This window comes from Triticum urartu, chromosome 3, assembly GCF_003073215.2.
Source record: "Triticum urartu cultivar G1812 chromosome 3, Tu2.1, whole genome shotgun sequence".
Classification (NCBI taxonomy): Eukaryota; Viridiplantae; Streptophyta; class Magnoliopsida; order Poales; family Poaceae; genus Triticum; species Triticum urartu.
The window spans coordinates 565644220-565655315 of record NC_053024.1 but is presented as its reverse complement, the minus strand read 5'-3'; positions in this window follow the sequence as shown (position 1 = coordinate 565655315).

Here is an 11096-nt window from a genome sequence, read left to right as displayed (position 1 = left end):
TATTTTAACGGACTTCGTTATTCTTGATATTCCCGAGGACGATAGTATGTCTATTATTCTTGGAAGACCCTTTTTGAATACTGCAGGGGATGTTATTGATTGCACCAAAGGCAATGTCACTTTTCATGTTAATGGTAATGAGCATACGGTACACTTTCCGAGGAAACAACCTCAAGTCCACAGTGTCAATTCTATTGGAAAATTTTCAACTATTACTATTGGAGGTTTTGAATTTCCTCTTCCTACTGTCAAGAAGAAATATGATATTCTTATTGTTGGGGACAGGCATATCCCCGTTGAGTTAACCTAGTGTTATTCGAAATTTCTCCAGTTCCATGTTATTCGGAATGAGTTTGTTAACAAGACTTGATCAACCTTGTTAGTGGTTTCCTTTTGATGAGCATGAGATGGATGAAGTTAGAAGGCACAACTCTCTGTGCCCTCTTTTTACTTTCTGTTATTTATATTAAATAAAGCAAAAATAATATTTTTTCTATCTGTTTCCTGAATTATCCATGCAATAAAAATACCCCGAAAATAAAAGTTCTCCAAATGCCCTGAAATTTAAATATGATTTTTTCTGAAATATTTGAGAATATCTGGCACTGAGAACATAGCAGGGGGAGCAAGCACCTAGCCATGAGGGTCCAGGGCGCGCCCACCCCCCTAGGCGCGCCCCTGCCTCGTGGGCCCATGGTGGCTCCCCTCCACTTATTACAGCTACCATACACTCCTTCTTCCTCCCAAAAACATCACTAGCCAGCTCAAACCTGAGTCCAAGCTCATCTTGCTGCCATTTTCGATCTCCTTGCTCAAAGCTTCATTCACAAAACTGCTTTGGGGGATTGTTCTTTGGTATGTGACTCCTCCAATGGTCCAATTAGTTTATGTTCTAGTGCTTTATTCATTGCATAGTTTTGCTGCTTAGGTGACCCTGTTCTTGAGCTTGCATGTCAAATTTATGTGGTCAAAAGTAGTTTTAACGCATGATATTGCCTCTAGGCACTTGTAGGAGTAGTTGCTATCAATATTGTTGAGTTTGGTTCACTTTTATTTTGAAGTTACTAAAAATTTCAGAAATTTTTTAGAGGAAGAAATATGTTTAGGAAAATGTACCAAGGTGGTTCTTCAAGGAAGTAAGGACCCAGATCAGCAATACGCGATGCAGACGAGGAACCACCAAGAGACGCTCAAGTGCGGCCTTGTGAATGGCCGGCGGAGGATTTCATGATCCAAGCGGGAATTAAAGAGGAATTTGATGCATATGTGCGTAATGCTGATTTGGAGAGCTTCGAGGCAGATAAGTGCCGTCAATACCTCTATTTAACTGATTCATTTGTGAGAATGTTTAAATTCTCATCATCATGCAATTCTCAAACTGTCCTGTTTGATCTTTATGATAAATCTTATACCATGGACTTAGAAGATTTTAACACTGCTTGTAAACTCCCTCAGTGGGGTGATGTTAGTGAACCTCGCAAATTTGAATTTAGAGATTTTCTTGCTAGTATAACTGTGGGAGAGTCTAGAGATATAACACAAGCTACCATAGAGAGCATTCATTTTTCTGCTATACATTATTTTGCTCTCTTCATAGGTAGGTGCATCAATGGTAAGGATGAAGCATGTCACATGTGTGTCCCTAATCTCAGTGTTCTCGAGAGTGCTGTATTAGGAGATAAACATTATAATTTGGGAGCCATTGTTGCACGTAGGTTGCATAATAATCGTCTTCATGGAGATTTCTTTGGTGGAATTTATGCAACTCGTATAGCTAACTTTCTTGAGATACCCATACGTGGAGACGATATTGAGTTGCCTCCTTCTTATTTAGATTATGAGGCTATGGTTCGTCATCAGTTTGTTGAGAGGAACGATCAGTTCCTCCAGTACCGACTAATCTTTGACAGACGACGCACCTATCATGTCGCCCTCCCTGCTCCTACTTTCTTTGACTTTCAGGCAAAGGGGCGATATTTTATAACCAGGGAGGAGGCAACCGAGTACGAGAGGAGGGCGGAGACATCTCGCCTCCAAGCTGCAGCTCATCAGGCAATTGCCGCTGCATCTCAGTACGACCCCAGGTACAACTTTGGATATCCGCCAGGCCAGCCGTGGCCATAGACCAACTTAGGCCAAAAGCCTAAGCTTGGGGGAGTACGTATTTCTCACCGACATTACATTCATGTTCACACATTCATGCTAGTTGTCGGTGCTCATACTTTTTCATTGTAATATCCATGCTAGTTTATTTCCCTTTTTATGCTTTCTTCTTGTGTGTTTGATAAACCTTAAGAAAAAATAAAAAAATTAGTTGTAGCTTTTAGCTAGTTTACTTTTCATGCATGTAGTAGTAATAATTAAAAAGAAAACCCAAAAAGATTTCCTGTTCTTCTTTTGCTTGTTGGGAGCTTTCCCGTGTAAATAGTTTTGTTTCTTTTCTTTGGGGTCGAGAGGAGAAGACCATAATGAAAATGTTGAGTGGCTCTCATATGCATTATTGTTGATCTAACAAAGAGCCCATATTACCTTGTCTTCTCTCTTGAATTGAATGCTTGCAGATTCCAGCTTAGTCCAATGCACGTGCACTATTATTATTATCCACACTATTCGGTCGTGCAAGTGAAAGGCAATAATGATGATTATATGATGAACTTATTGAGATGAGAAAAGCTGGTATGAACTCGACCTCTCTTGTTTTTGTAAATATGATTAGTTCATCATTCTTGATTCAGCCTATTATGAATAAACATGTTTGCAATGACAATTAGAGATTATAGTTGCTTATGACATGCTTAATTAGCTAGGAGCTTATAATGGTTTACCTTGCGTGCCAACATGCTATTAAAATGGTTGTGATGTGGTATGATAGGGTGGTATCCTCTTTTGAATGATTCAAGTGGCTTGACTTGGCACATGTTCACGCATGTAGTTGAAACAAAATCAACATAGCCTCTATGATATTTATGTTCATGGTGCATTATATCCTACTCATGCTTGCATTCGGTGTTGATTAATTTTAATGCATGTTCATGACTGTTGTCACTCTCTAGTTGGTTGCTTCCCAGTCTTTTTCTAGCCTTCACTTGTACTAAGCGGGAATACTGCTTGTGCATCCAATTCCATAAACCCCAAAGCTGTTCCATATGAGTCCACCATACCTACCTATATACGGTATCTACCTGCCGTTTCAAGTAAATTTGTATGTGCCAAACTCTAAACCTTCAAATAAACATTCTGTTTTGTGCTCGAATAGCTCATGTATCAACTAGGGTTGTCTATATCTTCCATGCTAGGCGGGTTATTCTCAAGAGGAGTGGACTCCGCTCCTCACTCACGAGAAAAGGGCTGGTCACCGGAATGCCCAGTCCCATGCTTTATGCAAATCAAATCAAAATAACTGCAAGCAAAACTCCCTCGGGACTCTTGTTAGTTGGAGGCACTCATCGTTTCGAGCAAGCCACGGATTGATGCTTGTTGGTGGAGGGGGAGTATAAACTTTACCATTCTGTTTGGGAACCGCCTATAATGTGTGTAGCATGGAATATATCGAGATCTCTCGGTTGTTGTGTTGACAATGAAAGTATACCGCTCAAAATATTATTCATATCTATTTCAAAACCGAGCTCTGGCACCTCTACAAATCCCTTCTTCCCTCTGCGAAGGGCCTATCCATTTACTTTTATGTTGAGTCATCATCCTCTTATTAAAAAGCACCAGTTGGAGAGCACCGTTGTCATTTGCATCCATTACTGTTAGTTTACATTGAGTATGACTGGACTGGATCTCTTTTATCATGAATTACAATGTCTAGTCAATCCTTGTTCTTTAAAGGTGCTCTGCATTTATGTTTTGCGGTCTCAGAAAGGGCTAGCGAGATACCATCTTGTCATATCATATCATGATTGTTTTGAGAAAGTGTCATCATCCGAGATTTATTATTATTGCTCGCTAGTTGATTATGCCATTGACATGAGTAAACATGAGACCTAAATGTTATTGTGAATATGGTTAGTTCATAATCTTTGCTAAAAACCTGAATGCTGGCTTTACATATTTACAACAACAAGAGCAAACAGAGTTTGTAAAAGTTTTTCTTTATCACTTTCAGTTTATCAACTGAATTGCTTGAGGACAAGCAAAGGTTTAAGCTTAGGGGAGTTGATACGTCTCCGTCGTATCTAATTTTACAAACACTTTTGCCCTTGTTTTGGACTCTAACTTGCATGATTTGAATGGAACTAACCCGGACTGACGCTGTTTTCAGCAGAATTGGCATGGCGTTATTTTTGTGCAGAAATAAAAGTTCTCGGAATGACCTGAAAATCAATGGAGAATTATTTTGGATTATATAAAAAAAGACTGGAAGAAGAATCCACGTCAGGGGGGGCCTCCACCTGTCCACGAGGGTGGGGGGCGCGTCTGCCCCCTGGGCGCGCCCCCTGCCTTGTGGGCCCCCTGACGCTCCACCGACCTCAACTCCAACTCTATATATTCACGTTCGGGGAGAAAAAAATTCAAGGAGAAGGATTCATCGCGTTTTACGATACGGAGCCGCCGCCAAGCCCTAAACTCTCTCGGGAGGGCTGATCTGGAGTCCGTTCGGGGCTCCGGAGAGGGGAATCTGTCGCCATCGTCATCATCAACCTTCCCCCATCACCAATTTCATGATGCTCACCGCCGTGCGTGAGTAATTACATCATAGGCTTGCTGGACGGTGATGGGTTGGATGATATTTATCATGTAATCGAGTTAGTTTTGTTAGGGTTTGATCCCTAGTATCCACTGTGTTCTGAGATTGATGTTGCTATGACTTTGCTATGCTTAATGCTTGTCACTAGGGCCCGAGTGCCATGATTTCAGATCTGAACCTATTATGTTTTCATGAATATATGTGAGTTCTTGATCCTATCTTGCAAGTCTATAGTCACCTACTATGTGTTATGATCCGGCAACCCCGAAGTGACAATAATCGGGACCACTCCCAGTGATGACCGTAGTTTGAGGAGTTCATGTATTCACTATGTGTTAATGCTTTGGTCCGGTACTCTATTAAAAGGAGGCCTTAATATCCCTTAGTTTCTATTAGGACCCCACTGCCACGGGAGGGTAGGACAAAAGATGTCATGCAAGTTCTATTCGATAAGCATGTATGACTATATTCGGAATACATGCCTACATTACATTGATGAACTGGAGCTAGTTCTGTGTCACCGTAGGTTATGACTGTTACATGATCGATCGCATCCGGCATAATTCTCCATCACCGATGCAATGCCTACGAGCTTTTCATATATTGTTCTTCGCTTATTTACTTTTCCGTTGCTACTGTTACAATCACTAGAAAACCCAAAAATATTACTTTTGCTACCGTTACCTTTTGCCACCGTTACCACTACTATAATATTACTTTGCTACTAAATACCATGTTGTAGATATTAAGTTTCCAGGTGTGGTTGAATTGACAACTCAGTTCCTAATACTTGAGAATATTCTTTGTCTCCCCTTGTGTCGAATCAATAAATTTGGGTTGAATACTCTACCCTCAAAAACTGTTGCGATCCCCTATACTTGTGGGTTATCAATGCACGAAATCTCAATGCAAAAGAACATCACTTTATATTGCCACTTGTGATATGGACCTTTATTATGCAGTCTGTCGCTTTTATTTCTTCCATGTCACAAGATCGTATAAAGCTTATTTTCTCCACACTAATAAATCATACATATTTAGAGAGCAATTTTTATTGCTTGCAACAATGACAACTTACTTGAAGGATCTTACTCAGTCCATAGGTAGGTATGGTTGACTCTCATGGCAAAACTGGGTTTAAGGATATTTGGAAGCACAAGTAGTATCTCTACTTGGTGCAAAGAATTTGGCTAGATGAGGGGAAAGGCAAGCTCAACATGTTGGATGATCCATGACAATATAATTTGTTTCGGATGTTAGAAAGCATAACCCATTATGTTGTCTTACTTGTCCAACATTAACTTTTTAGCATGTCATATTTTAATAAGTGCTCACAATCATAAAAGATGTCCAAGATAGTATATTTATATGTGAAAACCTCTCTTTATTACTTCCTATTAATTGCAACGTTGACCAAAACTATGTTTGTCAACTCTCAACAACTTTTATTCATCATACTCTTTATATGTGAAGTCATTACTCTCCATAAGATCCATATGATCTCTTTATTTCTTTTTATTCTTTCTCTTCTCTTTTATTTGTATTCCCTCCAGATCATGGCAAGATAATCAGGCCCTTGAGTCATAACTAATCTTAATATATATAGCTCACGGACTCGATTACATAGAAGAATCATAAAGCAAAACTCAAAACTAGATCATACTAAAAATTTATTCTACTAGATCAGGATATAACCAAAAGGATCGAACTAAGAAAAACGGTAAAGATAAAAGTGTGACGGTGATACGATACCGGGGAACTCCCCCAAGCTTGTGGAGTGCCCATACCAGATACTCAATTCTTCTTTGTTGGTGGAGACGGTGGTGATTTTGTTGATGGCGTAGGCTTCTTCCTTAATTTGCATTTGAGGACAGAATTTTGGTCCCTTAGGTCCTCGATCTCCTGTTCCAGGCTCAGTATCTTTTTGCATAGTTCCTGCTTGTTTTCCTGCAAGAGGCGAAAAGGGATGAACTCGATCTTAGGTTTCTTTACTCTATCTGGGAGACTTGACTTTTTGAACTCCACATGCATGTCCCCAGGTTGAGGTAGTGGGACTTCATCTTCATCTGAGCTCGTCTCCTCCTTTCCCTTGGGTTCATAGTCTTCTTCTTCTTTCGTAGTCCAACCACAATGCTCCACATCCCCATAGACCTTAGGATCTGCAAGGTAATCAACCACATAGCTTTCTCCTTCCGAATCCTGGGATGACATGTTGCTCTGTCTACAGCAGGACAACTCAAAACAAAGGCAAGAGATTTTTGCGTGATACGGGAGTCAAAACCCCCGGGAGATTATATAATGAATTTTTACCGACCAAAATACGTGTTGTGTACTAAAACGGAGTCCGGAGAGCACACGAGGTGCCCACGAGGTAGGGGGCGCGCCCAGTAGGGTAGGACGCGCCCTCCACTCTCGTGGATCCCTCGTGTCCTTCCCGGACTGCTGCTTATTTTTCTATTTTTCTAAATATTCCAAAACGGAGAAATATTGCCTTAAAATCTATTTTGGAGTCGGTTTACTTACCGTAGCACATACCTATTCCTTTTCGGAATCTGAAACGTTCCGGAAAGTGTCCCTTATGTATTCCTCCGGAGTTACGGTTTCAATAACATTGGTTTCAACATTTATGGGATCACTTGAGATATAGTGTTTGATTCTTTGACTGTTCACCACCTTTGGATTTGTGCCTTCGAAGTTGTTGATTTTTGTGGCACCGGAACGGTAGACCTCCTCGATAACATAAGGACCTTCCCATTTAGAGAGAATTTTTCCTGCAAAAAATCTTAAACGAGAGTTGTATAGCAATACATAATCACCTACATTAAACTCACGCTTTTGTATCCTTTTGTCATGCCATCTTTTAACTATTTCTTTAAACAACTTGGCATTTTCGTAGGCTTGGGTTCTCCATTCATCAAGTGAGCTAATATCAAATAACCTCTTCTCACCGGCAAGTTTAAAATCATAATTAAGTTCTTTAATAGCCCAATAAGCCTTGTGTTCTAGTTTGAGAGGTAAGTGACATGCTTTTCCATAGACCATTTTATACGGAGACATACCCATAGGATTTTTATATGCAGTTCTATAGGCCCATAATGCATCATCAAGTTTCTTGGACCAATTCTTTCTAGACCTATTAACAGTCTTTTGCAAAATTAATTTGAGTTCTCTATTACTCAATTCTACTTGACCACTAGACTGAGGGTGATAAGGAGATACAATTCTATGATTAACATCATAATTAGCAAGCATTTTACGGAAAGCACCATGAATAAAATGTGAACCACCATCAGTCATTAAATATCTAGGGACTCCAAATCTTGGAAAAATAACTTCTTTAAGCATTTTAATAGAAGTGTTATGATCAGCACTACTAGTTGGAATAGCTTCTACCCACTTAGTAACGTAATCAACAACAACTAAAATATGTGTATAACCATTAGAGGAAGGAAAAGGTCCCATATAGTCAAAGCCCCAAACATCAAATGGTTCAATAACAAGTGAATAATTCATAGGCATTTCTTGACGTCTACTAATATTACCAATTCTTTGACATTCATCACAAGATAAGACAAACTTACGGGCATCCTTGAAGAGAGTAGGCCAATAAAAACCAGATTGCAGTACCTTATGTGTAGTTCTATCTCCAGCATGGTGTCCTCCATAAGCTTCGGAGTGACACTTGCGTAGGATCTGTTCCTGTTCATGCTCAGGTACACAACGTCTAATAACACCATCTACTCCTTCTTTATAAAGATGTGGGTCATCCCAAAAGTAATGCATCAAATCATAGAAGAACTTTTTATTTTGCTGGTATGTGAAACTAGGTGGTATAAACTTAGCAACAATGTAATTAGCATAATCAGCATACCATGGAGCAGTATGAGAAGCATTTATGACATTTAATTGCTCATCAGGAAAGCTATCACAGTATGAGAAGCATTTATGACATTTAATTGCTCATCAGGAAAGCTATCATCAATAGGTAGTGGGTCATCAAGCACATTTTATAACCTAGACAAGTTGTCTGCAACGGGGTTCTCAGCTCCTTTTCTATCAACAATATGCAAATCAAATTCTTGTAGCAAGAGAACCCATCTAATAAGTCTAGGTTTAGCATCTTTCTTTTCCATAAGATATTTAATAGCAGCATGATCAGTGTGAATAGTTACTTTAGAATGAACAATATAAGGTCTAAACTTATCACAAGCAAATACAACTGCTAAGAATTCTTTGTCAGTAGTAGCATAATTTCTTTGTGCATTGTCTAGAGTTTTACTAGCATATTGAATAACATTTAGTTTCTTATCAACTCTTTGTCCTAGAACAACACCTACAGCATAGTCACTAGCATCACACATAATTTCAAAGGGTAAATTCCAATCAGGTGGCTGAACAATAGGTGCAGAGATCAACGCTTTCTTAGTATTTCAAATGCTTCTACATAATCATCATCAAAGATAAATGGTATATCTTTTTGTAATAAATTAGTCAGAGGCCGAGAGATTTTTGAGAAGTCCTTAATGAACCTCCTATAAAAACCGGCATGACCAAGGAAACTTCTTATACCTTTGATGTCCTTGGGACATGGCATCTTTCAATAGCATCAACCTTGGCTTTATCAACTTCAGTGCCTCTTTCAGAAACTTTATGCCCCAAGACAATACCTTCATTAACCATAAAGTGGCACTTTTCCCAATTCAAGACAAGATTAGTTTCTTCACATCTCTGCAAAACTCGACCAAGGTTGCTCAAGCAATCATCAAAAGAAGATCCATAGACGGAAAAGTCATCCATGAAAACCTCATAAATCTTTTCACAAAAGTCAGAGAATATAGCCATCATGCATCTTTGAAAGGTAGCAGGTGCATTACATAAACCAAAAGGCATACGTCTATAAGAAAAAGTACCAAAAGGGCATGTAAAAGTAGTCTTTGATTGATCTTTGGCTGACACAGGTATTTGAGAGAAGCCAAAATAACCATCTAGAAAGCAAAAATGTGTATGTTTGGACAATCTTTCTAGCATTTGATCAATAAAAGGTAAGGGGTAATGATCCTTTTTAGTAGCCTTATTTAATTTGCGGAAATCAATTACCATCCTATAAACTGTAATAATTCTTTGAGGAATAAATTCATCTTTATCATTAGGAACAACAGTAATACCTCCCTTCTTAGGGACACAATGGACATGGCTTACCCATTGACTATCAGCAACGGGATAAATTATACCTGCCTCAAGGAGCTTTAGTATCTCCTTTCTTACCACTTCTTTCATTTTAGGATTCAGTCGGTGTTGATGATCATGAACTGGTTTAGCATCTTCTTCCAAATTAATTTTATGTTGACATAGAGTGGGATTAATGCCCTTAAGATCATCAAGAGTATACCCAATAGCAGCGCGGTGCTTCTTCAGAGTTTTCAATAATCTCTCTTCCTCATGCTCTGAAAGGTTAGCACTAATAATAACAGGATATATCTTTTTCTCATCAAGATAAGCATATTTAAGAGTATCAGGTAACGGTTTAAGCTCAAACACGGGATCACCCTTGGGTGGAGGAGGATCCCCTAGGATTTCAACAGGTAAATTGTTTTTTAGAATAGGTTCCTGTTTAAAGAATACTTCATCTAATTCCCTTCTTTCATTCATAAACATATCATTTTCATGGTCTAGCAAGTATTGTTCTAAAGGAACACTAGGAGGTACGGCAATAGAAGCAAGACCAATAATTTCATCCTTACTAGGTAATTCTTCTTCACGGTGTTGTCTACTAAATTTAGAAAAATGAAATTCATGAGTCATATCATCTAAACCGATAGTAACAACATCTCTTTTGCAATCTATGGTAGCATTAACAGTATTTAAGAAGGGTCTACCAAATATAATGGGACAAAAGCTATCTTGTGGGGAACCAAGAACAAGAAAATCAGCAGGATATTTAGTTTTCCCACACAAGACTTCAACATCTCTAACAATTCCCATTGGTGAAATAGTATCTCTATTGGCAAGTTTAATTGTGACATCAATATCTTCCATCTCAGCAGGTGCAATATCATGCATAACTCCTTTGTATAAGGAATAAGGTATCGCACTAGCACTAGCACCCATATCACATAAGCCATGATAACAATGATCTCCTATTTTAACAGAAATAACAGGCATGCCTACCACATGTCTAGGTTTGTCTTTATCACGGGGTTTAGCAATTCTAGCAGTTTCATCACAGAAATAAATAACATGCCCATCAATATTATCAGACAAGAGATCTTTAACGATAGCAATATTAGGTTCAACTTTAACTTGCTCAGGAGGTGTATATGTTTTAATATTGCTTTTATGAACCACAGTTGAAGCTTTAGCATGATCCTTTATCCTAACAGGGAAAGGTGGTTTCTCAATATAA